This window comes from Taeniopygia guttata, chromosome 14, assembly GCF_048771995.1.
Source record: "Taeniopygia guttata chromosome 14, bTaeGut7.mat, whole genome shotgun sequence".
NCBI classification, from domain to species: Eukaryota; Metazoa; Chordata; class Aves; order Passeriformes; family Estrildidae; genus Taeniopygia; species Taeniopygia guttata.
In genome coordinates, this window is record NC_133039.1 from 2,175,390 (window position 1) to 2,193,038 (window position 17,649).

Sequence of the window (17,649 nt, forward strand, 5' to 3'; positions counted from 1 at the left end):
TTCTCTGCCTAATCCTAAATATTGGGTAGCTGGGCTGCAGTCCCAATGCCCTCGAGAAGCACCAGTTCCCATGAGAGCAGAGCACTGGTGTCTCTGTGTCTGTGGTAGGAGCACAAGGGAAGGGTGTGTGGGCATCCCCATCTGGGCAGGTCCTGCCCAAACCCTGGGGTTGTTAAAGGACACGTGAAAGCACAACATGAGCCACTGCTGTTTGCAGGGTAAAGAAGAAGGTTTATTCTCTGACTCCAACTTTTATACTTTTCCAAAGGTGACAGTGGACTGGAGAGTGAATGGGCCACCTCTCCAAAGACACTGGACAAACTACTAGTATATTGAGTCTCTCTACCCTTATGAAGGAATGCAAAACAATATGTTGTTTATAGAAAATTGTGTGAGAAAGTTTTCTAACAGCATGTAAACTCAGAAGGCTTCAGAAAAACTTAAGAATCTGGGTGACACCCTGGCTCTGCCCTATCACCACAGGACCCCAGACAGGGAATAATTAGCATTGACTCCATGATTGCAGAAGGCTGATCAATTGCTTTATTCTATCATCCTATACTATATTGCTCTATACTCATTAAGAAACTCAGTAACCCTTGCAGCCAGTCCAACACAGCTTTGACCTAACTGGTCAATCCATCCAAACCCCATCCAGTGTTCAGTTAAAAAATCACCCTTTGGCAAACGAATCTCCATAACACATTCCACATGTGCACAACAGCCGGTGCAGCAAGTGGAGATCAGAATTTTCACTCTTTTCTCTGATCTTCTCACAGCCCTCCCCAGGACAATACCTGGGAAAGTCTGTGCCTGCTCTGTGTGGCCAGAGAGCTGCTGCCACCCTGCCCTGCAGTGGTGTAGCCAGCCCTGGTGCTGGGAGAGAGGACATCCAGGTCATGAGCACCACCCAGAGTTAAAGCAAAGCCCCAGATGGGCTTTCCCTCCCCTCCTCTGCAGCGTGCCTGACCTTCCCTCCTCTCCTGCCCTGCAGTTCCACCCAGGGAAGGCAGCTCCTTTCCCTGCCTCGGCTCCTGAGGTGCTAATGAAAAGGCTGGACAGAGCCTGTACAAGGCAATATCCCAAAAATATCATTTTGCTTCACTGACAGCTGCAAGGGGTGAGGAACAAAAATAACAGCTCCCTAATTTAATGTGGACTTCGAATAAAAGCACTTCCCCTTCCATTTATCTACCTGTGGAGCTATTTTTGTCCAGTTCACTGGGAGAATTCTATTATATTCTGTTATGCCTAAAATATTTTGATTCTTTAATCACTGCACAGGGTTCCTACCTGCAGTAAGTGGACTGAGCAGACAAGAGAAATTTATTACAGCTACCAACCAGAGATCAAATTCGTCTCTCATCAATTATTTGGGACACTATTGTTTCCAGCAGTTTCTCCTCTTAATCAAACTGATCACAGCTGAATGTTTGGCTGCTTCTGTAGAAAATACCAAGACTTGTTATTTCATTATACACGTATTCTTCTTACCTGTACATTCTGTGGAAGGATTTTATATATAAGTGATGAGCATTGTCTGGTTGACAAAGTGGGACTAAAGTACAAGCCAAAGAGCTGGAAGATAAATTCATCCTTGCAGTGCTTCAGCTGATTTTCTATGCAAAAATGAATAAAAAGTGCTTTTCCTTTGCCCCTCTATCAGAGGCAGAGCTGGCAGTTTGGTGTTTTGGGGAGAGGAAAAATAATAATGCAGAAAAAATCTGAGCAAAGCCATCCCCTAATCCAGTACTGAAAGGACAACACAACATTTGTACAGCCCTGCAGGGAAGGGCTGACAGAGCACAGGATGGCTCTGTCCCTAAGAAAGCTCTTCCATACACTGGGAACAAAATGCAGGCATCAGGTGATACAGACTTAGAGACTACATTGCTTTTTTCTCTCTTGTAGGGCACAGGATATGGTCTCTTCCAAAAAAAACCCAAAATCCCTTTGTAAATCCCACCCCACCTCTACAACAGCCTCAGGGAATGGGAGAGCAGAGTCAGACACTGCAGAGACAAGGAGCAAGAGTGACACAAAACCAACGTGGGAAGGACTGGGAACCCAGCAGGATCCTCTGTCAGCTCCAGAGAAGCAGCAAACCCCACCAGGAGCTCTGCAGGGACATGACCCACACGGGCTGGGGAGGACCAAGCTCTATGTAAACCCTCCCCTGGCCCAGGGAGCATCTGGAGAGGGACTCTGCCATGCCAGGGAGCAGCCAGGCTGTGCCCAGCACCTGCCAGCTGCTGGAAGGCGAGGATGGATCCCAGGATTTATCACTGGAAACACAGATGATGCTCTTGGAGGAGCCATCCTGCCAGCTTCCCAGAAGCAGGAGGTCACAGTGGCACACAGGAGCTTGGGCAAGGTCTGCCTGGCACGCTGAGCTTGGCACTGGTGGCAGGAGCTGCTGGGACAGGCTGGTTTCCATGTGCCTGTCCTTGAGCATGGCACTGCCCCAGGAGGGAGCAGAGCGAGCAGTCGGGGCTCCTCCAGGCTAACAGCAGCTCAGCATCTCATAAAACAGACACTGGCAGCTTCAGGGACCCTCAGCACACAGGTCCAAAGCAAAACACTTCTTGTCCATGAATAAAGGACTTCTGACTGTTGCTGGAGGACTAAAACCATGCTCTCATTGCCCAAAATGAGACAGCGAAGAGAAGGAACTGAGAGCCCAGAGCAGCACTGGAGAACAAAGCATGTTTCTGAGGATTTTAAGCCTTTGAGTTCATGAAAGTACCGTGAGAAATCCCTGCAAGGGATGGACACAGCATAAGTGAAATCTGGAGACAGGCCTGGCTGTATCTCAAGGGCTTTCCTCATCCAGCCTTTGAAGATGAATCCACTGAGTGTCATTTGCTCTGATCCAGACCAGCTCCAAAACCACTGAAATGAGTGCACTCTTGCCATTCACCATGAGGACTTTTGGATTACCTCTTTTATCTTGCACAAGTCATTGCACCTTCCTTTTCACTCACTTTGTCGCTTTGGAAAGCAAGAATAAATAAATTCCACTACTTGACTGAATTACATTTGAGATCTCCCAGTTCACCTTTGAGGTCTCCCAGTGGGAATTGCCAGGTTATTACAGCCAGAGGAGTCTAAGACCAGCACAGGCAAAGCAAAACAGAAGAGCTCAGCCTTGGATGTCTAATTAGAGCTCCAGGTTCTAATGGGAACATGGTACTTACTCTAGAATATTAAGAAATTGTCTTGATTCTACTAAAAAGATAGATGAAAAATTAAATGGCATAATTGCAAAGGTTAACAAACTTGAGGGAATCATTAGACAAAACTGTGAGATCAACACTTAAAAAAAAAAAAAACACAACAGAGTCAAAGATAATGGAATTCAACTGTTTCAACTCAGTTTTTCTCATTTTCCTCAGCTGAGAAAACATTATAAACCCATGTCAAACACAAGTTTTAAATGGTAATTTCTACAGCATTTCTCCTTGAGCATTAGGTTTAAATGAGGCTTTATAAGGTAAAGGCTGGTGACTATTTAACCTGCTGTAGTGGAAAAGTATTTAAGGTATTAAACATGATTTTAAATTATTGTTATAACCCATCATTTTCTAATCCCTTAACTCTTCAGGAGGATTTAAAATAAATTATATAAGCCTTAGGAAACAAATAAATATACCATATAGGAAACGAAAACCGAAGATTACCTAGGAAGGAGACAGACACACTGCAAGTGTGGTTGAAGAGAGTTTTCCAAAGTATCTCCATGAATTAAGAACCTAATACTTATTTGTGGAAACACTTAGGAGCTATGATAAAGGACAGATTTTCTTCAGCAAAATTTTTAACTAAAAATACATGACAGAAGTACTTACTTTATGATTTTTATGACAACAAAAATACACAGTGCCAAAAGGCTCCTGGAGCTCCTGATTGCTTTCATTTCATTTCTCACCACAAAAGTGAAACAAGAGAACGAAGGGGAGATTACACTGCCAGCTTTCTCATTATTAATGGTGAAGGAAATAGCTGCCTTAATGCATTTGATTACATCTTAATAATCACAGCCAGCCAGCTCCTTTTGGAACACGCCAGATTCTGTAGCAGAAAAATATCTTTACGCCGACCACAAACCGTCGGGCCCCGACCACTGACAAGTTGTGACAACTGCACTGAGCCTGCTGGGGGAGTGTAAATATAACTGGCTTTGCAGCCACGTGAGTATCATCTGTACCAGGGGAGCATTATCACAGCCAGGGAAGGCAGGGCTGGGCGCTGCTGAGTGAATCCTAAAGAGTTTAATACTGGTAGAGATGTGTGAGGAAAGAATTCTGAACCTAAAGTGTGCCCAAATGCTGAAATGGGGTTATTGAGTGTGCCAAGCTGTTAAGAAAACCTGATCTTTAGCAGAGAAATAAAAATCAATCACTGGAATGTAACTGAAACTTCCCAAGCCTGAAATAGTCTTTCTTGGATTTGAGCTAAAGAAGTGCAGAAGGCTTTCAGGAGTTGCTTGACTTCTTTTTTCCTGTTTCACACCTCCCTGCAAGGTCTTGGTCTCTCTCTAAGAGCTGACCAGCCAAAGCTTGCAGAAACTGCAGTGTGGCTCACAAACTGCTCCAGCCTTGGCCTTTTGTCTGGTGCCCAACAGAAGCAGAAGTCAGAAATGAGCCTCCTTTGTGAGGAGCAAGTCAGCAGCACCCAGAAAGAGCAGGAATGCAAATGCAGCACTCAGCTAAAACACAGACCTGTCAGTGACAGCTGCCTCTGACCACAGCTTTGTGATCTCCTTCACTTGCTGTGAAGTGAAACTATTAGAAGTTTGATAATTAGATGTTCCTCTAATAAAAAAAAAAAAAAATCCATCTAAATAAAGTTACATACACCAGCCCATATAGTGGGACTCAGATGTGCTGGTGAGATCCAGCAAAGCAGAGATGCACAATCTTTTCCTACCCACCAGACTTTCCTGCTGCCTAAAACCCCAGGAGCACAGGCTCAGCTCCTTTCTTATTCCCTCACAGGGGGCTGTCCAGAGCGGGATCCTAGAGGGATGGAAATGAGAGAAGTGGGAAAATGGAAAAAAAAATAATTAAACAATTAGGAAGACTCACAGGAGGAACAGTAGTTCAGCACTGCCCTGAGACTGCTGTAAAAGGATGCTGCATAAGGGAAGGGAATTATCTATCCTTCATGTGCGTGGTAGGTTAGACAAGAAATAATGAGATAAAATTACAGCTAGGGAAATTCAATTCAGACATCAGGAAATACTTTCTAAGGTAAAGTCTGTTATGTCCTGAAACAGATAGCTTAGGGACACTGGGGAATAGATGGTGTTGGTGGTTTAAAGAGGCAGATGGACTAAGTGAACTCCTCAGGTCTCTTCCAATCCCATTTTCTTTAATTTAGGGTAAATGAGCTCAAATTTCTCCATACAGTCTTGCACCTGTATGACCTCTAAGTTTGCAGGCATGGTGGATGTGCTTAATTCTGAATTAACAGTGCCTAGGGATCCTTTTTTAAGAATAGCATATAAACCTTGTGATTATAATGATAGTATTTTATAATATACTTTTATCACAATTATATACAGAGTATAGCTCCATTTAGTCCAAGAATATCATTAGACATCTGGCTACATGGCCTTCACTCTGTCAAGAACATCAGCCATTTCAAATAATGGTTTTCAACTGCTCAAAAAAAAAAAAACAAAACAAAAAAAAACCAAAACCAAAAACATTCACTGGTTACAAGGCATCAGGTCTCTGGATTTAACTACCTCAAACACCTCAGTGCTATTCACTGCAATGGCTCAGTTTAGCACTACTCTGGCTGGACAGTTTCTGATAGAGTGCATTGTAAAAATTCAATGAGAGAAGCACTTTTTGGGGGTGATTTATTTAGTGTTGCCACTTATTTTTATCAAAATCACAAGCTAGACAGCCGACCTAAAGAGGCAATAAAGGAAACCTTACAGTTCCCCTGCATGCAAAAAGCAAAGAAAGGCTGTGGTGGTGGTCACTAAAAATCTGATCTTGCTGCCCATTGCACACACTGGCATCAACCCAGCAAAGCACTTCAGTGCATGCTTAATTTTAAGCATACAGGTAGAGCCATTTAAACTAATGGAATCATTTAAGTGCTTTGCTGGACCAGGGCCAGCCTCCTCAGCATCTTGCAGTGTCAAGTACGCAGAGCAAGGGCTTAATCTAATTGCATCAGGCTTTAATTGACAAAAATCAAAGTACTGCAGCATTCAGACTGAGCCCATCTCTCTCAGGCTGCTATTCTAATCACAGTGAGTAGCACGGGGTTTGTTCATGCTGTCCCAGTGACTCAAGCTGGATTTCATCCACCATGCCTCATCTCTGGCATAAGCTCTTTCCCAGCAACTCTTGTCTAAGTTTTCCATCCAGCACACTCTCATCAAAACACCCAATTTGTTCACCTGTCCCAGTGATCACACTACATAATTATGTACTCTTTCATACCAAGGGTGTTCTATCACCTGCTATTTTCTCCTCCTGATATACATTCAAGATTAGGCTGTGCACTCTTTTAGAAAGTGATTTTACTTACTTTTTGCAAGTTTTCATGCATCTGTGGAAGTGCAAAAAAATTAATTGGGAGAAATGTTTTGATGCTGCAGCAAGTGAAGAGAGCAGATCACACAATGGACAAGCCTAAAACCTCCATAACCTGAAACATCCCCCTCCTTACAAATATAACTTATTATTCAACTGCCAAGCAAAGAAATACTCTGCCCACAATGACACAATAGTCTCACCTCTATTTAAGCTCTTACTTTGCAGTTCTGAAACAGAACATTTGAGGGGGGGAAAAAGCGAACCAACACAACTAATTTAGCGTGGATGTAGAATTAACTTCTCACCACAGTGTGTTCCTTTAAACATAGTTATGAAAGGGGGAGAAATGACACATCTGGGAATTTGTCAGACTATTGCATTGATTTAATGCAATTACTGAAAAGGAGTGATGGAGAGCTGTGAGAGGAGTGTGGGCAGAGTACAGTGGCAGTGAACTGAGGGTGCTCTGCCTCTGTACAGCCCCGCTCACATGAGCAGGGCCTTTTGCCTTATCTGCTTTTATCCAAGCATGAAACAAGTGCCAGGCTGAGCCACAAGGCGGAAACAGAAGATACAGCAAACAAAATAGCAACGAGAAAGGATGGGAAGAAGTTTCCAGAAACGCAAGGAGAGTTTGCAACATCTTTTGACATTATATTTTTCCATAGTCACCATTAGAAAATAATCATCTTTAATCTACAGTTTATGAGCTGACCTAGGTCTGAAAGGAAAATTTCCCTAGCAAATAGGGAAACAGTAAGAAATAGTAGAGAAATATTAAGAGGGAGATGGGAAGGGTTATGTAGATGCACCTTGCAACAGCAGTGTTTGCAGGGATCGCTGGGTTCATCCTTCCCAACAAGTATTTCTATAGTAGTTCTCTGAATTGTAACCGTGCCTTCAGAAATGCAACCACATTTTCCTGTGCCTTATGCAGGAAGCAAAATTCTGCAGTTAATTGCTCAGGAAACAGCTTTTCACAACACTTGGAAACAAAACTGAACAATGACCAACCTCCCAGCAGCTGAAGGAGGCAAAGTCCCCCAGTTCTGTTTGCCTCATCTCTTCGTGCTCTGGTAAAACCTGTGCAGAAACCATCCCATAACACAGGCAGGGAGGCAGGAATCATTCAAACACAGATAATATTTAACATATCAACACATTTTAGCTTGCAAGCAGGATTCATCCTCTTGAAGTCTGAAGAAACACAAGTATGGCAGAAATTGTGTTGAGTTTCTAAGCTCTTACTCTCAAAAGGAGGCAGGAGTGTGTAAATCATGTGCAACAACTTGAATAATGCAACATTTGAAAACCAGCCTGAAATGGGCCTTTCTAAGGAAAGACTATCTGTCAGCAACTCTGTAAAACTTTGATTTCTGTGATGCCCTTTTAGAATTTGAGCTTTTGCATAGACACTTATAAAACAGGTAAAAATGAGTGAGCCTCAATGCAGACACTGAACTGAACATGACTTTGGAAACAGCAGCAGTTCTGAAAGTCCAGATTGCAGGTACACCTTCACATCTCACTGATAACACAAAGTCACCAGCACAGTTCTGGGCTGGGTTATTCCTGGGGGTGAACCCTGAGTGAACACACGAAGTCTCCAATCGCCCTTTGCCACTACCTCACATGTAAGGCTCACTTTCTCAGATGACAAATATGAAGACATAAAAATCAATTCAAGGAAAAACTAATTTTAAAATGTCAACAAGACCTTCTCTTAGCATTTACTCAGATCTCATATCAAGCTGTACAACTCCACAGTGGCTGTCTCTACCAGGGTGTTTTCCCTAAAAAAACCCCACATTTTAGCTCGAAAAGAAATCAAACACCTTTTTCTTCTTTTTCTCGTGACTGTCCCATGGAAAAGGACTTTTAGTTATTAACTCAAAATTTAGCCTTTAATCATATCTGCTGAGAACAGGGCTGAAGCTGTGATGCAATGCACAGCTTTCCTGCACAGCATATGGTATTTGAAAAGCGAGTAGAAGGGAAAAACGACAGACAGGAAAAGGTTCAGACTTCTGTAGCCTTGGTTTTGCACTGCGTGGTAATTATACTGAAGAATTCATGACTCACTTTGGTGCACTACTGTGTGCTGCTAAATTAGAAGTTTGGCAAGGACTCCAGACAAATGATGAAATATATAATATTGGTTTCTCTAGCATAGCTCATCACTATAGTCTCATGGGGTTTCAAAGGGCTTTTTTTAGCACTCTGGGAAAACAAGGTCTTTTTTAAACAAGAAAAACATATTGAATCAAAAATGCGCTGTATGGAAGTCAGCAAAAATAGGTAAAATTCCTCTAAAAAAATCAGCCTTTCAGATAGTTTGAGCAATTGCTCTCTAAGACTTATTTCTGAGTCTGCACAGAGCATCTGACATGGAGACTACTAAAAGCTGTTGTGCACTAAAGCATAAGTGTGATGTGGAGATGAAGCTCCTCCACTATATAACATTCATAAGAAAATGTTGTCTTTACACCAGCTTACAAATGTGTATTATCAAAATGATTTACATAAAGGCTCCCCAGTCAATTGACAACTGCGAGGAGGCCAAGCACACTGCAAGATGTAGACATTAGGACAGCACTTAAGTTAACTCCTAAAGGCAAATCCTTTTCTCCCAAGGACTGCAGTCTGGAGTTATGCAGCACGTTGGAATTAATCCAGTTTTGCCAGGTGCAGCCAATCCCCCATGTAATGCTGCTCTAGTTATTCTGATTCGTAATGAGAAAGAAGTGGCACCAGTCCTAAGAAAGAGGCAGCAGCCTTAGAAATATTTTGCAGCATGACCCAGAATTAACATCTCAATTTATCCAGATAAAAACCAAATAAAAATACCCAGCTCCCCACTAGGGCAGGGATGGGAACCAGCTTCTACTGGGCTTTCCATATCTTTTCACAAATCTACTGCAACATGCAAGTGGTCCTAAAGAATTTCACAGGAGCCAGAGGGTTTGACCATGGAGAGAGTTAAGATGTTAGCAGAAATCCTCTCTGTGAAACTTGCCATTAACTTCAAGACCTCCCTGCACAAACCTGGCAAACTCTCAGAAATATCGGATGTTAAAGGCTCCATATGCTAAACCACCACTGCTCTATAGAATGTATTTTGTTTAAAGGCAAGCACAGAGATTGCAAACAGCTATTTTTAACTCTTTTCAGTGTACAGTACATCTGTTGTGTTTCTGATTTCCATTAAAAATGAGAGTCATTTACTGATCTGGCTGTCATCCAGATTTCTACATGAAACACATGGACTAAGCACAAAATAACACTGTTTTATGTGCATGGATGCTTGTATTGTATTTATTATCTACTACAGTGATCAGAAGTACAGTCAAAAATGCTGTGGGGACTTTGAAGGAGCAGACTATCACACTTATCTTATTTCCTCAAAGTCTCTGGACTCCAAACCATCAAGAACAAGGCTGTGAAAACTTTCTTTATGTTTACATGCTGCTGCTGGGACAAAAAAAAAAAAAAAATCCCACTGGCTTTGCTCACTGGAGAAGAGGATCCTGAGGCTGGGGACACAGCTCGGGGTGTAGCAGATCCCATCAGCACAGCTGCAGAGAACACCCATCAAGAAAAGCCTCCAACAATAACGAGCTGCTGAAGGATCTGCCAACGTGGACATCAGCCAGTAAGTCAAGCAAATTAAAAGCTGCAATCACTTCTCTGACAATTCTCCAGCAAAACTTGTCCCAAGCTTTGCTTCCCTGGTGAAAACCAGAAGATGATCAGCATGCACCAGAGGTCAGTAGGTTCACACTATCTGAGGCCAGGAAATTAAAACACTGTGAGGCATCACTGAGTGCCCTGGCAGCAGCAGCCTTTTAAGAGCTCACTCCAAAGCCTGCTGAAGTCAACTGGACTCTCTTTGTAGATGCCACCAGCTTTAGGTCAGCTCTCATTGCAGGGCTCCACTGCCCTTCTCTCTGCTGATTTCAAAGGCAGCAATGCAGCATTAGAGAAAAGAGGGACACTCAAATAAGCACCGAGTTAGGGCTAGAGAGGTCACACACCACAGCACTGCTCTTACTGAAACTTTGAGTGGAGAAAATATAAAGATATCCACTTGAATTTGAAAATTAATTCCAAGGTCACTGTCTGGCCAACCTTTCAGCATTTGTTTTCCATTCTTGCGCGCACAGAAAACCTTTTTCTAAGCAGGATCCCTATGAAATCAGCAGGCCCAAAACGTGAACAGCCAGATGTTCAGAAAAAGGTGGAATCCAAATTGTGTATTTGATTTCTGATGCGATTACATAACCTGTCCTGGAGGAGAGGAGCTGATACCCCGGGCTTACACAAGTGACCCAGATGGAGCTTTGCTCACAGGGCAGTTCCTGTTATTATTAGCAGAGGCACATCTGGCTGGCCAGGCCAGCCCAGGCACAGCCAGCCCCCAGCACTCACAGGTCCCAGACCATCACCACGATGGATCTGGCAGCAACTGGGGGAGCTCCAGGGCTCATCCACCTTCTGTGATGATCCCCACAGAGATGCCACTGGCTCCCCTCACCTCAAGCACTCACCACATGCCCACTTGCCCATCGGGCAAAGGACAAAGTACAGTCACTTCAGAAGTGCACATTCCCAAAGCTCTCCTCTTTAAGGACAAATCTTAGGATCTTCTCTCACTGTGACTTATTGCCCTGGCCCTTATGTGCTGGTTACATGTGGTAATAATTTCACAGCCATTTTCAGATGATGCAATGAGATTAAATGACATGGCCATAGTAACAAAGAGATGGCAACGTTAATGCAGACTCTGGGAAAAGCTCCTTGTTTTTAGCTCTAAATACGGGTGTACCATTTCTTTCATATTGTGTTACTCCTCCATGGCTGCCAGACTCGCCAGACTGACAATAGCATCTTATGTTACAAAACCTACAGTTTAATTTAACTTCAGTGTCCTTCAGAGGTTAAATTTCCATGGGAAATTACTTCTAGAGAAATATGGCTTGCATATGTTTGTGCCAAAAAGCCATTTCTGCTGCTTTTCTTCACAACTGTGATCCATGCATATTTTATTTTTTTGAATCATGACTCAGACTAAATAAAAGTTCAGCTTGGGTTTCAAGAATGCAAATGTGAATATTCAGCATCCAGGGTATTTTCCCACTATTGGCATTAGCCTGGCCAAGCTGAAAGAGTGGCACTTCTGGAGGATCCAGCTGGCAGCAATCAGAGTTGCCCCTGCCCTCTGAACGCTGGGATTTGGAGAGCAATGAAAAGGGGAAAATGATTTTCTATTAAAAGACTTTAGAAGTGACTGCTACTCCTGTGTCTCTCACCTTTTTAAGGCTCAGTCCTTTTTTTCTCTCCTCACTCTCCTTTACTGCAGTTTGTTCCTCAGCTCTTCTTGGCTGTCAGGGGCCTGCAAGTGAAGAACAAAATTCCTTCAGATGGCACCTCCTGTGGGGTACAACCAGGAGCACATTTGCTGTCCTCCCCCATTTCCTGCTGCCACGGCAGGAGCTGCTGCACCAGAGCACGGCCTTGATAAATTGAATGGTGGAAAAAGATGCTTCAGGGCATAGAAATTGCCAACATTTCCCTCTGGGGTAGGGTTATATATTCATTTTGCATGGCAAGGTTTGGGGGGCTACAGGGGTGGCTTCAGTGAGAAGCTGCCAGAAGTTTCCCTGTGCCCCGTGGAACCAAAGCCAGCTCCAAGAGGGACCTGCCACAGAGCCCATCAGCAACAGTGCATCTCTGGGATCCCTGCTTAAGAACAGGAATAACCCCACCAAACCTCACTACTGCAGCCAGGAGGGAAGGGGCCCCACAAGAGCAATGACCCTGCAGACACCCAGGCCGGTGAGGGTGGGGAAAGGGGTGCTCCACATGGCAGAGCAGAGACTTGCCTGCAGCCTGTGGGGAAGGACCATTCCCTGTCCCCCTGTGCCACTCTGGGGGCAGCAGGTAGAGAAAACACAAGTGAAGTGAACACAGGGAAGAAAGGAACCAAAATAAAGCATTTTTAAAATTTGATTTAATTTCTCATTATCTTCCTCTGATTTGACTGGCAAAAAATTAAACTTGTTTACCCAAGCTGAGACTCCTTTGCCTGTAACAGTAATTGTTGATTAGTCTATCCCTGCCCTTATCTCAACCCTCAAACCTTTTGTTACATTTTGCCACCCCTGTCCAGCTGAGAGAGCAGTTCTGGTGGGTACCTGGTGTCCATCTAGGGTCAATTCACCACAGACTATTTGTATTTTAGTGCAAACAAAACTGAACTCTGAACTGTTTTTCAGCAATGTCAACACCTCCCTTCTGTGGATAAACCAAAATGCCCGATCAAGTGTGGAGGGAAAGGTTCTTTTACAGGGGAAATGGTTTGGGTCTAGCTGGACCCATGAGATACAATGGCCACTTCACTCCCATTTTGCCGCAGGTTTGTAATACCAAACAGGTGGAAAACAGAGTGATTAAAGCTCCCTGACTTTTGTGCTGCCTCTGTAATGGGATCACCCTGGAGTGTGCTTGGGCATCTGCTGCACGCCCAGAGCAGCCTCAGCCCTCACCCGGGGCTGCTGTGCCCTGAGCATCAGTGCAGGGGGGCACATGGGGACCTTCTGACCCTAATTTATGTGCTGACCTCCACATGGAGGTTCCAGCTAACAGCTACGTGACAAGACTCTGGAAAATGGCATCTTCCTTGGTGCACAGACACCCTGGGGACTGCAGAAGCACTTCATGTTCCTCTGCACCACTCCGTAGGCAGCAGATGGGACCAGTCACACATTGTCAGACCTCCATCAAAGACTCCTCCCCACCCTCCACAAGCCTTCAGCGACTGTCAGGAGCAGCCCCAAGTCCTGCCCAAACTCCAGCACTTCCCAGTGCTCTGCCCTTTGCCATCTGCAGCCCCCACCCACCTCTGCCAGCGGCGCACAGCAAAGCCTCCGAGCAGGTCTGGACTACCCACAGCGCTATTTCTGAGATCCTAGAGGCAGGAGGCACAGCCTACCTGTAATTAGTATTAGAAGGAACTTATAATTATCTTTTCTGGGTTGAGAAACAATAAAAGAAAAGAAAATCAAAATTATAAAGGAAGTGCTCATATTGCACTACGAACACCTACACAAATGACTCTCAAAGCTGCTCTCACCATTTGTTATTCCCTTGTTTCCTTATTTTTCTGTGTCCTTCATTTTTAGTCCTCCTGTATAAGACATTTTGCTCTTTTTCTTCATAATTTTATTCTTTAATTTATTTGTCCCTATTTCTTTTTTGTTCTTCCTTTGATCTTTATCCTTTTAACTTCTGGTTTTTTTCAAAAGCTTTTTTGTAAACTCTGCCAGTTTCAATGCACTGTCTTTGATGCATTTTTGAATTTGCTGCTACTTTGCTCTTCATGCAACTCTTATTTTTCTTGCTGGCTTTATTTCTTATCTGTGGGACAGAAGAGATCAGATGCCAGGAACCTTATTGCATCACTGCACACTGTAACTACTACATTTAATTTTCACTTTTTTACCCCTAGAACTTGACTTGCCCACCTCAACTACATGTGTAGACTGGAATTCTAAAGTGGGCCCTATGGATAACAAGCAAAACACATCTGTGGCCTTACATGAAGGTCTCCAGTATAATTGATTTGAGTCTTACAGAACTTAGTCCAGCAAAGTGGTGATCATTAGTGAGTTGGGAAGGAAGTCTGCTCACATTTATGGTGTTATTCACTATGAGCTGGGCAGGACCTCTGCTCCTGGTGATGGAATTCTGTGCAAGGGCTTCACCAGCCTCTGACTTCAATCTGTTCAGCCCTTGAGTATGAAACTTCTGTTGATTTCAGTGAGCTAATAATGAGGACAGGCAGGTTTTGCTGGCTCACCAAAAGCTGAGGGAATCAGATCCAACTGAAAAAAGCTCTTCCCATCACATCAAGGCAAAAAGCTTTGAGCCACAGCACTACCCCTTCAGGGATCTCAAGCATGAACCCTTTCTCAGAGCTACACCAGAGCTCAATGGAGTAACACCTATGTAAAATGCACAAAGTCCCACCCCTGTGCCTTGGCTAACCTGCCAGAAGGGCACAACCTATATTTATTTGAAAAGAGCTGGAAAAGAGAAAAGAAGCTGCTTTGCAGCCACTGTCACTACAAAGCCCACGTGCTCTTGGACTGATCAGCTCCAGCATCAAGAGCAGATTTGACTCCTGAAGGAGGATTCAAAAATATGACTCAACACATGAGCATTTGTATGTATGGCAGTCATGTCTGAAGGGTTCCAGATGAGGTCTGGGCCATCCTAGCCCTGCTCTAGCTGGCTGTGCTAGGGTGTCTTGTAAAATATTTCAGCAAACAGCCATTGCATTGGCTTTTGCCTCTTCTGCATGTTTTGCTATGAGAAAGGACAGCAGTCAGAGCAGACAGCCATGTACAGAGCACTAATCCAAAAGATAATGGGAAGAAACTTTGCAAGCAGAGAATTCAATTCACTTTATAACAAGCAAATGTTCATTTCTCACAGTGACATCCAGAATGAGCAATGCTGGGTTCCTGCCGGCTCAGCTCTTTGTATAAAGGTTGTGATATTTTGTCAGCAAGGAAAACAAAGGTGCTGAGATGGGCTGGTCAATAATTGACTGAGCCTTGTTACTCACTGCAATCACTATCTTGTCACCATGTCTCTGTCTCAAAGTTTCAGTTAAAACTAGTGAATCACCACACTGAAAAAGACTTCTTACCTTGGAAAAAAAGGGAAATTACAATCACTGACAACAACAACAAAGACTTCCTATCTGGCTTTGTCAAAGGTCACTCAGCAGTTAAGTCCATTTACACTGTGACTTCTATCAGCTGTGAAGAACACAGAACAAAGCGAACACCAATATTCACTCCTCTGGCTTCAAAAATTTCCATGGAAACCCTTTTTTCCCCCCCTTTCTTTTTAAGTTACCTCAATCTTCAAAGAGCCCAACAAGGACAAAGCCTGCACTGGAAGCCACTTTCACTTTGCATGTGTGACATTCGTGTTTCCAGCCCACCTGAGATTCATAACCTTGACACATTTCTTGGCAAGTGCCTGGAGTTTTATCTTCCAGCAGTGAAGGTAAGCGAGCAACTCCTTTTGCCACTGGATTACAGGTGCTGTGTATGGATATTATCCCCACCCTCCTTCCAGCCTGGATTTCAGCTGAGGACGCAGCTCGCTTGCTGTAGGCTCTGTGCGAGCTCAGAACATAGAAAACGCCCTGTCCCAAAGCACCCCTCTCTGAAGGGACAGAGCAGATAAATCAAATCTTATTACTCCAGCCTATATGTGGAAAACCATGTTTGTGTCTCAACTAAATGACAAACCCAAAGGCAATTAGGTCTGATGTACAAGGGAGTCTATGGCAATTATGTCTCCATCTCAGGCACCTAAATTGTCTCAATTGTCTCTGTTTTGGAACCCACGCCTTGGACAAGCCCTAGGCCTGACAAGAAAAAATGGATACAGAAAACAAACTTGCCCATAGCACTCTGAACATTCCCAAACTCATAGATCATCCCTCCCCCACAGCAGCACAGCTGCTTTACCACCAGGGCTACACACCTCCGACCTTCAACAGCAAATGCAAAATAGCTGCATCTGATCACTAAAATTTACTATTGCAACACATCAAAAAGAACAATCCAGAAAGTGAGACAGTATTTTAAAAAGCCCTTAGGGAAACAAAACCAAATTAGCACTAGAAGAGCAGAAATTACTAACAAAACCAGTTCCAGGAAAGCCCATCCTGCTGGGGAAGGCAGGGAGGGAGACCCCAAGACATCACCACCTCCCTTGGCAAAACAAGAGCAGACTCCCTACATCTTCATTGAGGCCAAGCCTTTTCCTGGCATAGAGCACCCAAATTCAGGCTAGAATGGGTTAATTCTGAGCTCAGGGCTGTGCAGCAGGAACTGCACTCCTGGCACTGCAGCAGTGGAGTGCCCTGGCAGAAGGGGGCAAGGAGCAATTCATCAGAAAGGAAACTCCCACCAAGCCAAGAAATGAGGACACTGCCAGGTTTAAGGGCTTTCATGACTCAAGGACTCACCCCAAGTCCCAGTGTTTCAGACTTTCCTATAAAGAATATTTTTAGGATTCCGAATTTCTCGTGGGGTTAAAGTCAGCAGTATGAATTATTCTCCAAAGAAGCAAGACCTCAAACACCACCATTTCCCTCCTGTAGTGGCTTTTATTAATAGATCTCAAAATGCTCCAGGGTATCCTTCCCATCAGAGGAGGAGACAGAACTGAAGCAGCTTCTCAGAATCCCATTGGAAAGGAGCATCCAAGCTGGGGAGAATCCTGGTGTCTCCCAGGGGCAGAGTAATTCACAGCCTATTAGGATACACTGCCTAGTTGTAAGACTTTCCCAGGAGGGTTTCTATTAGTATTTTAATTTCTATTTCAGGCTGCCACACAGCTTTAAATGTCTTGTGGTTTGCTCTCTCAATTTCTCAGGTTTTTTTTTTTTTTTTTTTAATGATCAGATTGAAAAATTAGCCATCCAAAAGGAAAAAAAGTTCAAGTTGAGGTGTCAAAACATCCATACAAATCAGAATTAGACTAAAAAAAATTCCCAGAAGAGATTCTTCAGTATACAATTAAGCTGTTTGTAGTTCTGTATGCACTCAGATGGGTCCATGTGTGACTGCACAGTGCAGTAGGCAGAAGCTTTCTGTGTTCATGTGCAGCTACACCCTGTTTTAGCATCAGGATGCATTTTTTTCCTGGCATAAGTCAGGTAGCTTCACCAATTTCACTGGAACTTATTTTATTCATCTACTAAATTATTTTGTGTGTAATTTAGCAAGCCATGTTTTCTGTGCTTTACAAAGAATCATGCACTAACTCAGGAAGTCCACAAGGAACACAGGCTATTTGATCACAATTACTTTTAGAGGAATTAGTTCCTGTAAGAAGATGAAATTATGATAACTCAAGCAGTGCATACTCTTATGTCATGCACATCAAGATAATTTGTTTTGACTTGGTCTCAGGAATAATTTTTAGATAAGAACACAACCTCCTAACAGCTAATTTTCTTTCTAACATCCAACTACTCAGGAAGGTAATTTCTCAGCCCCTC